The 16,949-nt window shown below is 31.0% G+C and overlaps 1 protein-coding gene across 6 annotated transcripts in view; it reads left to right on the top strand.

The window, feature by feature from the left end:
- Positions 1-10,047: 10,047 nt before the first annotated feature.
- Positions 10,048-16,949, top strand: part of LOC126890887 (sphingomyelin phosphodiesterase) — a 115,596-nt gene continuing 108,694 nt past the window's right edge. For 3 of the 6 annotated variants that reach the window (XM_050660035.1, XM_050660038.1, XM_050660040.1), the window contains exon 1: positions 10,138-10,339. The gene's annotated coding sequence lies outside the window, so the exon portion shown is untranslated. Of the gene's footprint in view, positions 10,340-16,949 lie in introns of all 6 variants that reach the window. The other 3 variants (XM_050660036.1, XM_050660042.1, XM_050660041.1) reach the window with 2 other exon arrangements.

The following is a 16,949-nucleotide window of genomic DNA, read 5'->3' as shown; positions in this document are numbered from 1 at the left end:
AAGTGCACTTTTGGTATTTTTTACAAAGGTTATTAATGCTTACTACCTACGAACGATATGCAAATGAAACATGAAACCCACTTAGATTATCCCGACAATAATTTCAAGAAGGTGACGCGTAATTTTGACCAACATTGAATGTCGAGTGAAAATGAATCGTTATCTTGTAAACATTATCACTATATCCGATTCTACTGACAAAAGTACTATTCACAACGTATAATTGTCAAAAGTATAATTGTAAAAGCGCCGCATTACATGTCGTATACGCTCTGAGCTTCGCTGGTGTCGCTCCTAGCGGTTACTAATTCAACTTTCACCGGTAATTTTTAAATTTATTATTCAATTGTTATCGCTTAATATTTACAACGCTAAAAAGTAATTAAATTGTAATAGATTTTTTTAAGATTTTGCTAATCATTTTGACGTTCTATTGATGAAATATTAATTTCTTACTTCGAATACTTTCACAATTATCATGTAGATGGTGCCAAGATTAATTTATAATTACATATTACAGAACATTAAAAAACGCAAATTCAGTATTTAAAACGTAAGTATATTTAAGGTAAAAATATAAACCACAGCTTTGATCAACTAATATTTTTTATAATTAATGTTTTTAATTTTAATTTAAAATTAATCACTTTGACATTTATATCAAATTTCCGGTAAACGTTTACAGACTTGTCACTACTGGCGCTCACGAATTTATAAATATCCCCTCTACGTACGAGCTCACAGCGTATAGTCGGTATTTTTTAAAGCTGGCGGTACAATCTGTAATATTCTTTTTCTCATGATCATCTTTCAGTGCGTCACAGTTTTCGATTTCTTTCTAACGCATTAAATTGTATATGACAGGAAAAAAGGCACGTAGGTGATTACTTAGGTAATTATTCTAGTTCGGTGATTATTCTAGTTGTCGATAAATGGCGCCATAATAAAAAAATATTTTTTTTTAATTAGATAATAATATTACAAATATAATCTGTATAATTTATAAGACTATACAAATCAAAGAAAATAGCATTTTATAAATGCAAGAAAAACATTTGATTTGTTTTTATTCCAAATTGAAAATAAAATGTGACAACTGTCAGATTTAACTAAAATGTCATGTTAGAATAAATGTCATACCTAAATGTGTATTACTTACCCTTTTTCCTATCATTTGTTACGCACTGAAAAATGCTCATGAAAAGGATAATAATAAGAAAATACACTGCGCGTCAGAGAAAACAGGCACCCCAAAAAATGGGTAATTTTGATGTCTCGAATTTCCTAAACCTGTTGACGGATTTGAGTGATTGATTTAATATATTATAGCCTTAGGGCGCGTCCATAGTGCACGTTGGTTTCCGAGTCAGAAAGCCGAATCCGTGTGCGAATAAGCCTAATAACAGCGCTCTGGTGCACTTTGGACAGACCCGTTTAAATACGAAGGATTATTTGCACACGGACTCAGCGCTTACTTCGGAAACCAGCGTGCACTATGGCCGCGCCCTCCTTCTTTAACAATATCGCTGTAATAATAATATTGCTGCTAGACAGGTAAATTGTCATTGTATACCGGGTGTACCAATCAAACAGTGTTTTTTATTCAATATTCACAACACCCTGTGGACTATTATAAAATACTGAAATTAAAACCAACTATAGACGCATGTTGAGGATTTCCTGGATAGATAGAGTTACCAACGATGAAGTTCTACATAGAATGGGTAAAGAGCACGAACTAGTCGTAACCATAAAACGTCGCAAACTGGAATACCTGGGCCATATAATGCGCAATGAACAACGATATGACCTACTTCGGACTATACTTCAAGGTAAAGTGCATGGGAAAAGAGGTCCAGGACGAAGAAGAATATCCTGGCTGCATAACCTGCGAAAATGGTTTAACTTAACCACTACCGGACTTTTCAGGGCAGCAGTCAACAAAGTCAGAAAAGCCATGTTAGTGTCCAACATCCGTAACGGATAGGCACCATAAGAAGATAAGCCTCCGGTTTTGGATAATAAAAAAAGTTAGGGACTTTAACAACTAGCCATGTTCTTCATCAATACAGGTTGTTACTAAATAAGTGCGACAAGGTGGTAATCTTTAAGGCGTAATTCTGCATGAAAAAATAATGACCGTTTGCTTTATAGCATATGTCCGCAAATGCTTCGTTTCCGAGATACGGGATGTTGAGTTTTTTCTTACAAACTGATGCTTTATTTATTTCTTTAAATACGGTTGCGATATGCAAATGAAATTTGGTAGGTTTTAATAGGTAAGTAGTTATTGTGCATTTTTTGACATAAAATAAAAAATTTTATATTCACCATTGGCGTGCATTGTATGTTAAAAAAGCGCAATAACTAACTCTTAAAATCTACCAAATTTAATTTGTATATCTCAACCGGTATTAGAGCAATAAATAAACCGTCAGTTTAGCAGAAAAAACTCAACATCCCGTATCTCAGAAACGAAGCATTTGCAGACATATGTTTATAAAGCAAACGGTCATTATTTTTTCATGCAGAATTACCCCTTAAAGTTTGTCACACTTCTTTAGAAACACCCTGTATTGATAAAGAACATGGCTAGTTGTTAAAGTCCCTAACGTTTTTGTTATCCAACATAAGCGAATGAATTAAAAAACAATGTTAAGAAAATCTGAGGCTGTAATTGGGTTCTAATTTCAGTATTTTATAGATGCTAGAATATTTCACAGGGTTACGAGAACTTTGAGAAAAAATCACAGTTTGATTGGTACACCCGGTATACAATGACAATTTACCTGTCTAGCAACAATATTATTACTGCGATATTGTTAAAGAATAATGCTATAATATATAGAAAAATTACTTAAATCGGACAACAGGTTTAGGAAATTCGAGACATCAAAAATAACTGAAGGAAAAAGGTCTTTTCTATACTTAAATTATTGATCAAAAATGATCGCTCAACAATGGAATAAGACAGATTAACAAACCTGGCTTTAATAGCGAAGAAAAGCAAGTAAAAATAGTTACCGAGCTAATAAAAACTTTTGCCAACTTAAAAGCTAGAAATGTTGACTTTGATATAGTATAGTGTTATAAGATTGGTATTTTTTGAATAATGAAACCATGTTTTTTTAATATATAAATAAAGAAAGCAAAGATAATTAGTTTTAGTTTTAGCGTACCTATAACCTATATAATCTTCTGAAAAAAGGGGGCGCAAAGATGAGTCGTGCACCCCGGCGCCGTGTATGCTTAAGACGGCCCTGTGTAAACATTACTAGAATGTCATTCTACTGGACAATGTCATCATTAACTTTAAAGAGGTGGCTTTTGATTGTTCTTGGATAACTGTTATTTGTATAATTGCAAGTTATTAATTCATAATTGTGATAATTTTTTCACTAACTATGTATTCAGTGATTGTAATAATTTATATGTACAACAAAAACTAATACTCAATCGAGAAAAGAGGAAAAGTGTTAAAGTGATTTATTAATAATATATTGTTACTATGGAACGCTTACAATTATTTTGAACATCTTTAACAACAAAATACTTAGATCACAGAATATAATCCTGATGTATTCTCTGCTTGGTTCTTTCATAAATAATTAACAATAAATGACTTTTTATTAAGTTTACGTCTTAAATCAATTATTTATCAAATACATTATCAATATTATTTAATCAACAACTCAAAATATTCCTGATGCGATGTCAAATATTTAAAATATTTAAAGCTGTCACTGTCTTGTCACCATATTCTAATTTGACTCAGTGCGTTGTATGACAAAGATAGCGAATGTTCGGTTTGGAAAATATCACCACGGACATGCATGATGTAATGGTGTCCATATTTTTCGAATCCTGAAAAAACTAATAAATGTTTTTAAAAAATTTAGACGCAGAATGAAAGACTAAATTATTATCGAGGGCCGAAAGTCCCTTAGTATAAATAAAAAGTTTCTTTGGAATGAGATATTTGAAATTAAAAATCACACTACATTTTCTCTTAGTTTTTCACCCCTGTAACTTATTAAAATAAACATTGTAGAAGTTTTCAGGGACTTTCGGCCCTCGGCAATAACGTAATCTTTCATTCTGCGTTTAAATTTTTCAAAAATAGGTATTAGTTTTCTCAGGATTCGAAAAAAATGAATCCCAATTTGAATAGTATTGCAGCCGAAAATACGTACCCATCCCCTTAAACAACATTTTCAAAAATTACAATTTTACCCTTCTGACTTTAATTTTGGCAAACTCGTCAATCAGATGGGTGTACCTACTCTAAAGTAGCAGCTAGTGAGGACTATATTGAAATGAGTTCTAAATTTTTTAGTTCGTCTAAAATATAGATGAAAAATTTATTTTCAATTTATCTTCCACTGTTAAGAGCTCATCCACAGATTTCGTAATCAACTTATATCAAGTTTTCTGCAATTGCATTTGCAGTAATTGTCTGTAACTTTTCATTTTTTCGCTTAGACAAAATATTGCTGTAAAAACATAAATTTATAAATCGTATACCTCAATGTTGGAATAACAAAGAACTTATAGAAAAAGATAAGCGTTGTACGTATTTATATAGTATTTACACTTTCCGTTGACACTTGACCCTATATATATTTTTAATTATTGAATGGTTCAATTTCAATTTGTATTTTGATTTTACTGATTATGCCGCCCCACTTGTGACGCCGCCTGATGCGACTGCCTCACCGCATCATAGCACGGCACGGCCCTGGGTATGTATGTATCTGTAACCGTGCAAATAAGTCATTAAAAGAATATATTAGTGTTTTTAGTAAATGTATTATTATTTATTATAATTCTTGTGTTTTTGGATTTGTGTTTCTCTGTAGTAAAATAATAAAATATGTAGGCATAACATTTTTCCACTATGTGTCGCCGTGTTATGTAATTATATCCGAAACTTAGATGTCAGTTACCAGGACCTCGCTGGAGTAGTTGGTAGGGCGTTAGCTCCGAGATTGGAAGGACGCGGTTTCGAATCCTGGGCGATTCATTTTTTTTTATTTTTGGTTTTTTTAATAAAATTTTTTTGAAAGTGGTAGATAAGAAAGTTAGTTTAATTTTTAAATAAAATACAAATAAACCTGTTAAGTATATTTACTTCGTTTAAATTACCTATTATATAATAGAAGAATATCTTCTTACGTGCGTACAAAGTACACACACATTCTTTTTGAAGATATTCTTCTTTAGCGGCGAATCGATTGAGGGTAAAATTTGATTGATCCGCGCGCATGCGCACACTGACAGTATGGTATTAATAGTTATACGGGCTCTGATTGGGTGTTGAAATTTTGAAATGATCTGTCAATAATTGTTCAATATGGAGGTTATCGGTAAACAAAAATATTGTATAATATTAGTTTTTATTGATGTGTGGACAGAAATAAAATCAAATTTATAATTATAGTAACATTTTAAATAGTTTTGAAAAGCCGCACGTACGTAATTCTAAATGTTTCAGTTGGAAATACCTAATAGTTTCAATACCTATCTATTTGGAAAATGTAAACAAATTTAATGTAGTTACCTATTACTAGGCAATGCTTTAATTTACATAATCTGATTACGAACAAACTTTCTACAAATCTTCATCTCATATATCGTTTTCTTACTCTATATTTTGTTGTATTTTATTTCGACAAAAATCAAACTAATAATTTTATTAAATTCATATAAATTTATGGTGTAAACGTTTAGTTTGTGTATATTCCCACATGACGTATACGCGAATTTGGTGCAGTTTGAAATACCGTCAACTTTCGTACGGCACGGTAGACGTGAAGTGGGTTCAAGCCCCAAGCAAGTTATTATTTTTTTTTATAGATTTTATGATTGTAAGTATATTATTATATAATAATTGAAGATATTCTTCTTTTTTGAAAGTGGTAGATAAGAAAGTTAGTTTGATTTTTAAATAAAATAAGTACAAATAACCTTTTAAGTATATTTACTTCGTTTAAATTACCTATTATATAATAGAAGAATATCTTCTTAAGTGCGTACAAAGTACACACACATTCTTTTTTTTTGCATGCGATTCGTGAATGCGCCAGGAAACTGTGACCCAGAGCCATGATATAAATATAAATAAACCAGCATGATAATATCTATGTTTTGTAAACCTGACAAAGGCTTTTAATCGCATCCAAGTCGAAGATGTCTTACATTTAGGGGAGAGTTAGATAAAACGGGATACATAGCCTAGAGACCCAACTATTGTGCTGCTATCAATCGTACAACGACGAAAACTTGTTCTCAGCCGTCATTTTAACATTCTCAGATCGGTTTATCTCGATGCAATTATTTGATGAAAAGTTGTTGTGTTTAGAATTGTTTGACTCAATTTTTTTTGGTACTTTGTACTTTTAAGTGCGTTGTTTTCAACATTATATTGCCTACATATCTAAACATATACGAGTAATTCCGGTGACTATTGCATTTAATTTAGCACTCATTAACGAATATTCTCATGTGTAGTCTATCTAATTTTACTTTCACGTTTAGGCAGGAGCCATTTTTGTTTTGAAAAATGTCTGAGTTGGACAAAACGAGACACTTATAAGTTGGATAAAATGGGATACCGTTTTTATGTCCCGTTTTATCCACCTATTTATTTGCTGGCCTATTAATTTTTTAAATAGCGATAAAGCGTGTTCTCCTGCTGCGGAAAAGAACAACATATTTTTATGTGACTTTTGTTCTGATATACGTACCTAGTCCTAAATAAAAGGTCTTATTTCCTATTTTGCAATAAAACATAAAAAAGGCCTATTTTTAAGTTTCTGACTACTGAAGATATTGTCTTTTCAAAGGTAAATTTTGCTTTGCAGTCTTATATCTTCTTAAATATACTTTTTAGATAATTTTATGCAAAAAATTAAATATTGTGAACCTATCCCGTTTTATCCAACCGTGGTATGCTAAAACGGGATATGCAGGAGTTTAATAAATATTTTTTTTACTATTTTCCAGTCATTAAAAATAGCTAAAAATATGTTTTTTGTGTGCTTCAATAAATGTTATACCTGTAAAAAATAATAATATGATAATTTCTTTAACATTTTTTTCGTAATAAAAATAAACAAGAATGGCATCCCGTTTTGTCCAACTCTCCCCTACTGTATAGAAGAAACATACCAATCAATATTATACAAACCATCGAAAACATCTACTTTCATAATCGAATACAGGCAAAGATAAAAGGAAAACTAACGCAGGAAACAGAAAAGGAAAGGAAAATTAACACACATCTTCAATACAACAGCCAAGAAATATAATATGATAATATCAGCAGAAAAAACCAAATGTATGACAACATCTAAATACCCACTACGATCTAAAATCGAAATTGATGGGAAAATAATAAAGCAGGAAGCAAGGTTTAGATATCTGAGAATAGAGATATAACCAGTTACGGAGATGTTGAAGAGGAAGTACGACAACAAAGGTTAAAAGCAAGTAAAGCGGCGAGTTAATGACACAATCTGGAAGAACAAACACCTAAGGCAAGACACAAAAGCAAGAATCTATAAAGCAGCAATTAGACCTATATTGACATACACGGCGGAGACAAGACCTGACACATCTAAAACGAGACGACTACTAGGAACAACAGAGATGAAAATACTCCGACGAATATCAGGGAAAAGTCTGTTGGATAGGGAGAGAAGCGAAAAGATAAGATCATGCAATGTAGAAGACATAAATGGATGGGTGACAAAACGGAAACAGGAGTGGAACGAACACATTAGTAGAATGGCAGAGGATAGGATAGTATGAATAGCACGAGATAAGTCACCAAATGGACGAAGAAGTATTGGCAGACCAAGAAAAAGATGGTGCGATAACTTAAACAATTTAGGAGGCTAATATTGAAGAAGAAACAGGCTTTAAAGCCTACATACAAGAAGAAAGAAGAAGAGGAAGACGTTTCCAATACCTATTTTTTTGTATATGCCAGCTGTTTCTTTAATTTTCCCGTAGTTAAAGCTGTTATGTTGTGTTTCTAATCTTTCTATTTCTGCACATTTTTCTTATCGTCACAATTCCTTCGTAGTCCAGGTCGCATCTGTTTTGAGATGGACGTTGAGAGGTGACTCAAATTTTTTTGCAGAAATTGCTTGAAATTAACTCAAATAATAATATTTGAGTTATCCTCCCACTCAAAATGATCCGGAACATTGTTTAAATAATCAAAATGTCAAAATATGAAGGAAAAATTCGATTTTTTTATTGGTTTTTTGATTATAACTTTTAAACTATTCATTTCTGAGAAAAGTTGTGCCAACATAAAAGTTGGGTAATTAAATTTGCTACAATATAGAATTGGTTAATAATTTAAAAAATACTCACCCTTGTTGCAAAATAGCAATAATTGCGAAAAAAAAAACATACAAAAACAAGTATTCGCATTTTACGTTTATCAACCATTTATGCTACACTTGGACCTTTATATTTTACCAAGAAAAACTTTATGATATAGGAAAACAACACTGTAAATTTCATTAAGATCGGTTTAATAGATTTTGCAAAATAAATTTTGCAATCCAGCTTTGGCAAAAAAAAACTATTTTTTTAAATGTTACAGGACTGAAAATAAAGCAGATAGCAAGTTGAATTTTAATTGCTTATAGAAGTGTACTGTATCTTTCATTTCAAATTTGCAAAATTAAAATCGATTAATTACCACAGCGTCAGGAAATTTTTTAAATAAACATTAATTTTTGGTGCTACGCGCAGGACAGCGGTGTTTGATTCACACAAATTGATTTCCACCAAAATTTCTTCCAATCTTTATCTAATATATTATTTTCTTACTCTATATTTTGTTGTATTTTAATATTTTAATTCCACAAAAATCAAACTAATTTTATTATTGTTTGTGAAATATTGTTTAAACGATTGCATATGTTTAAAAATAATAAACTTTTATTCTCTAAGTTAAAATATATGAACAAAGAAAGTTTTTGCTAAAAAAAGTTATTTCAAAGGATAGTGTATGTGTTTTTATTTTGCAATAAACAAATTTATTTATTTATATCGAAATGTAATAAAAATTAAAATGTTCAATCATTATCAAAGGTCATTTGAATGCCCAATCAGAGCAAACTATCCGCTGTCCTGCGCGTAGCACCAATAATTAATGTTTATTTAAAAAAATTCCTGACGACGTGGTAGTTAATCAATTATAATTTTGCAAATTGCAAATGAAAGGTACAGTCCACTTCTATACGCAAAAAAATTTCAACTTATTATCTGCTTTATTGACAGTTCTGTAACATTTTGAAAAAATGAATTTTTTTTGCGAAAGCTGGATTGCAAAATTTATTTTGCAAAATCTATTAAACCGATCTTAATGAAATTTGCAGTATTGTTTTACTGTATCATAAAGTTCTTCTAGGTGAAATATGAAGGTCCTAAGTGTAGCATAAATGGTTGAAAAACGTAAAATGCGAATACTTGTTTTTGTATAGTTTTTTCGCAATTATTGCTATTTTGCAACAAGGGTGACTATTTTTTAACTAAACAATTCTATATTATAGAAAATTTAATTACGCAACTTTTATGTTAGTACAACTTTTCTCGGAAATGAATACTTTTTAAGTTATAATCAAAAAACAAAGAAAAAATCTAATTTTTCCTTAATTTTTTGACATTTTGATTATTTAAACAATGTTCCGGACCTTTTTGAGTGGGAGGATAACTCAAATATTATTATTTGATTTATTTTCAAGCAATTTCTGCAAAAAAATTTGAGTCACCTCTCAACGTCCAAATGTACTAATATTTTTACAGATGCGCCCTGGTCTATCGCTTCTTTGAGTTGATGACACCTATTCTAGTTACTGATTATTTCGCTAGTTACTAGGTATTTTTTTTTACAGATGATAGTAGAAGATAGTGTGATACCATAAAATAAAGGTAGTTAACCTCTTATTGCTCTTAGTAAGAACAAAACATTGTAAAGATGTTTGGTGTAAAGTGCAGCGAACCCCTTTTTCTTTCTCGACTAACCTCGACAATTCTTTTGGAGAAATTGATGGCGTTCGGGGGGGCAGCTTGACCCACAATCAAATAATGTCGCGCCAATAGCGAAGTACCCGCGAAGACTTCAGTCCGAGTCTCGACTTCAGCGCGTTTGGATCGATTCCGGTGAACTTTCTATCAACAGACAACACACGCGGACGTCACCGTTTCGAAACTCAAATGTTCGTTAGTTAGTGGACCTGTCAGATTTCTGAAAGTGGCAGCGCAGACACTTCTACTGGATTTCAAGACATCTTTTTAACGTTTATTTCAAAAGTAGGTAAGTGATTTGTATTTTTTATATTTCATTTGCAGGGCCTACTTTTTGCGAGTTCTACTTCAGGTACGACTAACTGTAAATTTGTAGCGAACGAGGATTAAATTGATAAAAATGCTGACTTTTTCTGGGCTTTGAATATTGCATGATTAATTTATTCTGAGCGAATAATGGTCTAACTGTTTTTTATGCTGGCACGATAAGTTGTAACCTAATTTTTTCTGTTTTGATCAATTTTTGGATGTATAACAAGTAGGTTTAATGCATTTTATGTTAACAAATTGCCATCAAAAACCATTGCAGGATTTAGAAGGGCATCAGGCAAATAATATTATTGTATATTATTTATAAAGATCAACAAACCTTGAAGGCCTAGGGCTGAAAAGTTCAATTTTTCATTGCAATTAGGTAGGTGGATACTTTTTACATTTATTAATATAAATAGACCAGGGCGCATCTGTAAATATAGTACATTTGGATGTTGAGAGGTATTTTTTTTGCAGAAATTGCTTGAAAATAACTCATATTTAAGTTATCCTCCCACTCAAAAAGGTCCGGAATATTGTTTAAATAATCAAAATGTCAAAATATGAAGGAAAAATTCGATTTTTTTCTTTGTTTTCGAATATAACTTTAAAAGTATTTATTTCCGAGAAAAGTTGCACTGACATAAAAGTTGCGTAATTAAATTCTGTACAATATAGGATTAGTCAATAATTTTAAAAATCGTCACCCTTGTTGCAAAATGGCAATGATTGCGAAAAAACCATAAAAAACAAGTATTCGCATTTTACGTTTTTAATCTTTTTAAACCTTTTATGCTACATTTAGGACCTTTATATTTCATCCTAAAAAACTTTATGATATATTAAAACAATGCTGTAAATTTCATTAAGATCGGTTTAATAGATTCTGCAAAAAAAATTTTGCAATCCAACATTCGCAAAAAAAATTCATTTTTTCAAAATGTTACAGGATTGAAAATAAAGCAGACAGCAAGTTGATTTTTTTACATATAGAAGAATACTGTACCTTTAATTTGCAATTTTCAGAATTAAAATCGGGTAACTACCACGGCGTCAGGATTTTTTTTTAAATAAACATTAATTTTTGGTGATACGCGCAGGACAGCGGATACGTTTGCTCTGATTGAGCATTCCAATGACCTTTGATAATGATTGATAAATTTTCATTTTTAGTACATTTCCATATAAATAAATCAATTTGTTTATTGCAAAATAAAAACACATACTATGTTATTTGAAATAACAATTTTTTTAGCAAAAACTTTCTTTGTTCATATATTTTAACTTATATAAATAAAGTTCATTATTTTTAAACATATACCATTGTTTAAACAATTTTTCACAAACAATAATCAAATTAGTTTGATTTTTGTGGAATTAAAATATTAAAATACAACAAAATATAGATTAAGAAAATAATATATTAGATAAATATTGGAAGAAATTTTGGTGGAAATCAACTTGAGCGTAGCACCAAAAATTATTGTTTATTTAAAAAAAATGCTGACGCCGTGGTAATAAATTGATTTTAATTTTACATATTGCAAATGAAAGGTACGGTATTCTTATAAATGTATGTATATGTAAAAAAAATCCAACTACAGTCCTGCAACATTTTGAAAAAATTAATTTTTTTTGCGAAAGCTTGATTGCAAAATTTATTGAACCGTTTTTAATGAAATTTACAGTATTCTTTTGTTATATCATGAAGTTTTTCTGGATAAAATATGAAGGTCCTAAGTGTAGCATGAATTGTTGAAAAACGTAAAATGCGAATACTTGTTTTTTTATGTTTTTTTTGCAATTGTAGGAATTTGCTATATTGTAGGAAATTTAATTACACAACTTTTATGTCAGTGCAACTTTTCTCGGAAGTGAATAGGTAATTTTAAAATTATAATCAAAAAACAAAGAAAAAAATCGAATTTTTTCTTCATTTTTGGACATTTTGATTATTTAAACAATGTTCCGGACCTTTTTGAGTGGGAGGATAACTCAGTTATTATTATATGAGTTAATTTCAAGCATTCTGCAAAAAAATATGTCTCACCTCTCAACGTCCATCTCAAAACAGATGCGCCCTGGACTAAAAATACATTTAATGTTTCTTACAGTCTTTCCATACATTTCTGCGCCACTTCCTTCCATTTATTTCTGTCCAATGATGCTTTTTCTTTCCAATTTTCAATATTACTTTTTGTTAAGTTTTCATATACGCTGCCCTTCCATTTATTTTTTAGTCTACCTTTTCTTCGTTTTTGTATCGCCTTTCGTGATCGTGATAGTACCATTTTCGGCATTCTTTCTTTGACTATTCTTTCAATGTGTCCTATTCTCTATATATGCTTTAATTACCGCCGTTGTTTTTGGTTGGTCATATAGTTCTTCAAGTTCTTTATAATGTTTTCTTTTCCATTGACGATATATTTTCACACCTCATATATTGCTCTTTGTATTTTTCTCTCCCATCTATTTGTGATTTTTTTTAGCACCCATGCTTTGCATGCTTATGTAGCTGTAGATGTAGGACTAATAACTGTTTTGTAGATTATAATTTTTGTTTTCCTTAAGACATAATATTTGAATTTCATTAATGATTGCATTGCAATGCTCCATACTTTTTGTTTCCTTTTGTTATTTTTGCCTTTATCTTCCCTTTCTCATTTCCCTGTTCTTCTAATTTTACTCCCAGGTAAGTACCTAAATTCTGAAACTCTTTTGAGCATGCCTGTATTATCTCCAATGTGAAAAGTCTTCTTTTTCTTTGTTTGTTTCTTTCACTATCATGTATTTTGTCTTTTCATTTGATATATATCCTTACCATTCTCTCAGGTTGCGCGGCCATGATATTCTACCTCTTTCTATACTTTTTTATCTTGAATCTTTCCCTGCATAATCAGTTAGATCCACGCGTAATATTCCATAATTCATTACTAGAAGAACTTAACATAAAAACTACACGCACCACAACTATCAACCAAAATATACTCAGATATTTTGGACATATAACTACAAGAAGAGAAGGCGTTGAACGTATAACAGTTGAAGGCCACGTAGCGAGCGAGCAAAAGATCCAGAGGAAAACCTTCAGTACCATGGCCGGACCAAATGAAAGACATGACTGGTTAGTCATTCTCCGAAGCAAAACAACACTCACAGGAGCGAGATAATTGGACAGAAATAGTAAAATTACATAACGCCAGTGACGCCATGACGAAAGAGAAAAGATAGAGGAGGAGGAGGATATATATAAAACATCTCCAAATGTACAAAGCCTACATCAATACGATATAAGTATCCAGAAACAATACCAGTCTGGAACTCCAAGAAAGATTCTAACAGAAAGAAGCTGGAGAGAATCGAAATTTTTACCCACAGATTCATATACGGGGTGCACTGGATTTATAGAAAATCGACTACGAGCCCCTTCCCATATCAGTTGGCCCAATGTAGATTTAAAAGAAAATCCAATTTTATACAACAAAAACAAAAGTCCAGCATACCTAAACTTTGAAAGTTTTAATTCATCAATAATTTTTGAATTTCCAGAAGTATACAAAATATGTTTTAAATTAATAAGAACGGTTAATTAAACAGAATAATAACAAATTAAAAAAAAACGCAAAAAATATCTAATTTTAACAAAACAAATGTGGAAGTTTAAAACAAGTGACATCTTTTTTATTTTTAATTAGATTCAAAATTCTTCGAGGCATAGTTTTTATAAAGTTCTGACAACACTCTGGTGTAAATGGATCCCATATTTTTTGCAAGTTTTGCTTCAATTCTTTCACAGATCTAGCAAGTTGTTTCCTCAATGTTAGAAACGTATTCCAGAAGTAGTATACCGTGGTCACCAATCCAGTTTAAACTCTTTTTTGAGGTATGGCAACCTACGCCATCTCGTTGGAAGACAAAATCTTTCGCTAATTTAAACTTATTGAAACGACTTTGTTCCACAATCGGTAAGAAATGATTTAAAACCTTCAAATAATATTTGCCCGTATTTAAAATTCCATTGATAAAATACAATTTTTCCAAACTATTCGATGCCATGCTGCCCCAGACCATGAAAAACGTAGGAAATTTGACTTTTCTGTTAAAACATTAAGCTGAAAAGCTTTACTTTTCCTGCGTATAACTCGACTCCTACTGTATCCAACTCGACTTCAACGCAAACTTCAAATCTGGATTCATCACTCCATTGTGTTGTACCCCTTAGTGAATTTTTCCAACCTCAATGTTCTTTTGACCATTTTAACTTATTTTCTTGCGTTGTAATGTTAAGACTGGATTTTCGTTAGTCTGAGATAAAATTAAAATTTTCACAAAAAATTCGTATTGATTTTTTTAACTTATCAATCACTTTGTAAGTAGAAAATCTTAATTTGTGGATCTCTCAGTGACATGTCGATCTAGAAACGTGTGTTACAACCAGTTTACCCCAAAAACTACTTAAATCTAGATAAGTTGCACGTCGGTTTTTCACTATAATGCGTCTTAATCCCTTCTATCTGCTTCGCTTATTTTACTTTTTCCTACATTTATAGGTTTTGTGATGACAAAACCTGAGGTTTTGTATCTCCTAACTATATTTCTTACACTATACTATGACAACTGAAACATATTCGCGATTTTCGAATTGATTTTCGAGAATTAAAAAATGTATTGATGATTGAACAAATGTTCTCATCCAAACCTTTACCTTCACTCATTCCCATCGATGACTCTATCCCGACAAACGGCAATAGGCTTTATACTATCACAAAATCTATTTGACATTAATTGACAATTGTTTTGATATCATTTTCCATAGCATAACTCTGATTTTAAGATAATTATGAAAAAATCAATGTATGTTAATGTAACTGAATCAAAAGCCACGATTTAGCGATTTTTTTATTATTGTTTGAAATAAATAAAAAAAACATAATATAAGGATACTGTTTTCAATAAATATTAGTAAAAAATGCAATAATAAATAATTAATATGGAAACTTATAAAAATATGTTGATTATCACTTGTTTATGGTAATCGTCATAAACTGCAAATTCCAAAGGTGGGCCAACTGAAATGGGAAGGGGCTCGTAATCATTCAAAGGCATTTGACCTTTAACTTTTATATATAAAAAACAAAGAATAGCAATAGCATAATTCCGAAATACCTGTAACATACGTTAAGAAAACATTAGATAGAAAGGCAGCAGCAACAGTACATGCTGACAAATAGGGAGAACAGATAGCTCAATCCAGAGCATAAAATAAGGTCCCAAAATGGATCAAAAGCAATAAAAATCGGTGCGGAAAACGGACGATTGTCGTTTTATTTAGTTTTACCTGTTAGACACTGCTTGATTTTCAAAAAGTTTTAGCAGAAAACAAGAGAAAAACATTTTTGGTCTCATGAGAATTCTCTGTTCTATTATAATTAGAATGTTGCATATTAATGTCAAATATTGACTAATGCGATGATACTATTTTTGTAACCTTGACCTTCACAAGCGCCAAGAAAAATCAATAGTCAGAGTAAAGGTAGTCGTTCACTATAGATAGTTTCCGATTGGTCTATTCTGCGAGGTCGAGAACATTTCACCGCAATTCTCCTGCACTATACCATGTGATGTGGTGTGATAGAAAGTATCTACATTGCTTCAATAAAATAACATTGTTCTTATGTTTATTGAAGAGTAGAATCCACTTTAAATAAGGACACCTTCGATCTCATTTTGTGGGTTTTTCAAGACGCGTCATCGTCATAGCTTTTACGAGACATGAACATCCGTATTAATGTTCTAAGAATGCTTGGAGTTTTCTTCCGGATTTCTACAAATGGGTGTAGAAAATTGACGTTTCTGAGATAAATAAAAGTGAAAATAGACACAAACTTCCATGTTTCTTTTACTTTGTAGATATATAAATGGTGAGGCAGCACTTCGTTCTTTTACATTCCTCTGAGGAAAACAGTGTCCTCCAAACTGTGCCTCTAAGTTTAAGTCTGCTACAAACAAGAAATCTTCATTCTCTACCTAGACCAGGGCGCATCTGTAAAAATATTAGTACATTTGGATGTTGAGAGGTGAAATTGCTTGAAAATAACTTATTATAATAATATTTGAGTTATACTCCCACTCAAAAAGGTCCGGAACATTGTTTAAATAATCAAAATGTCAATAAATGAAGGAAAATTCGATTTTTTTTTTCTTCGCCTTTTGATTATATCTTTAAAAGTATTCATTTCCGAGAAAAATTGCATCGACATAAAAGTTGCGTAATTAAATTTCCTACAATATAGGATTAGCTAAAAATTTTAAAAGTTGTCACCCTTTTTGCAAAATAGCAATAATTGCGAAAAAACCATAAAAAACAAGTATTCGTATTTTACGTTTTTCAACCATTTATGCTACACTTAGGACCTTCGTATTTCACCAAGAAAAACTTTATGATATAATAAAACAATATGTACTGTAAATTTCATTAACATCGGTTTAATAGATTTTGCAAAATAAATTTTACAATACAGTTTTCGCAAAATAAATTAATTTTTTCAAAATGTTGCAAGACTGAAAATAAAGTAGACAGCAAGTTG

Source organism: Diabrotica virgifera, chromosome 9 (assembly GCF_917563875.1).
Source record: "Diabrotica virgifera virgifera chromosome 9, PGI_DIABVI_V3a".
NCBI classification, from domain to species: Eukaryota; Metazoa; Arthropoda; class Insecta; order Coleoptera; family Chrysomelidae; genus Diabrotica; species Diabrotica virgifera.
The sequence above is the reverse complement of the archived record's forward strand: the minus strand, read 5'-3'. Positions and strand labels throughout refer to the sequence as shown.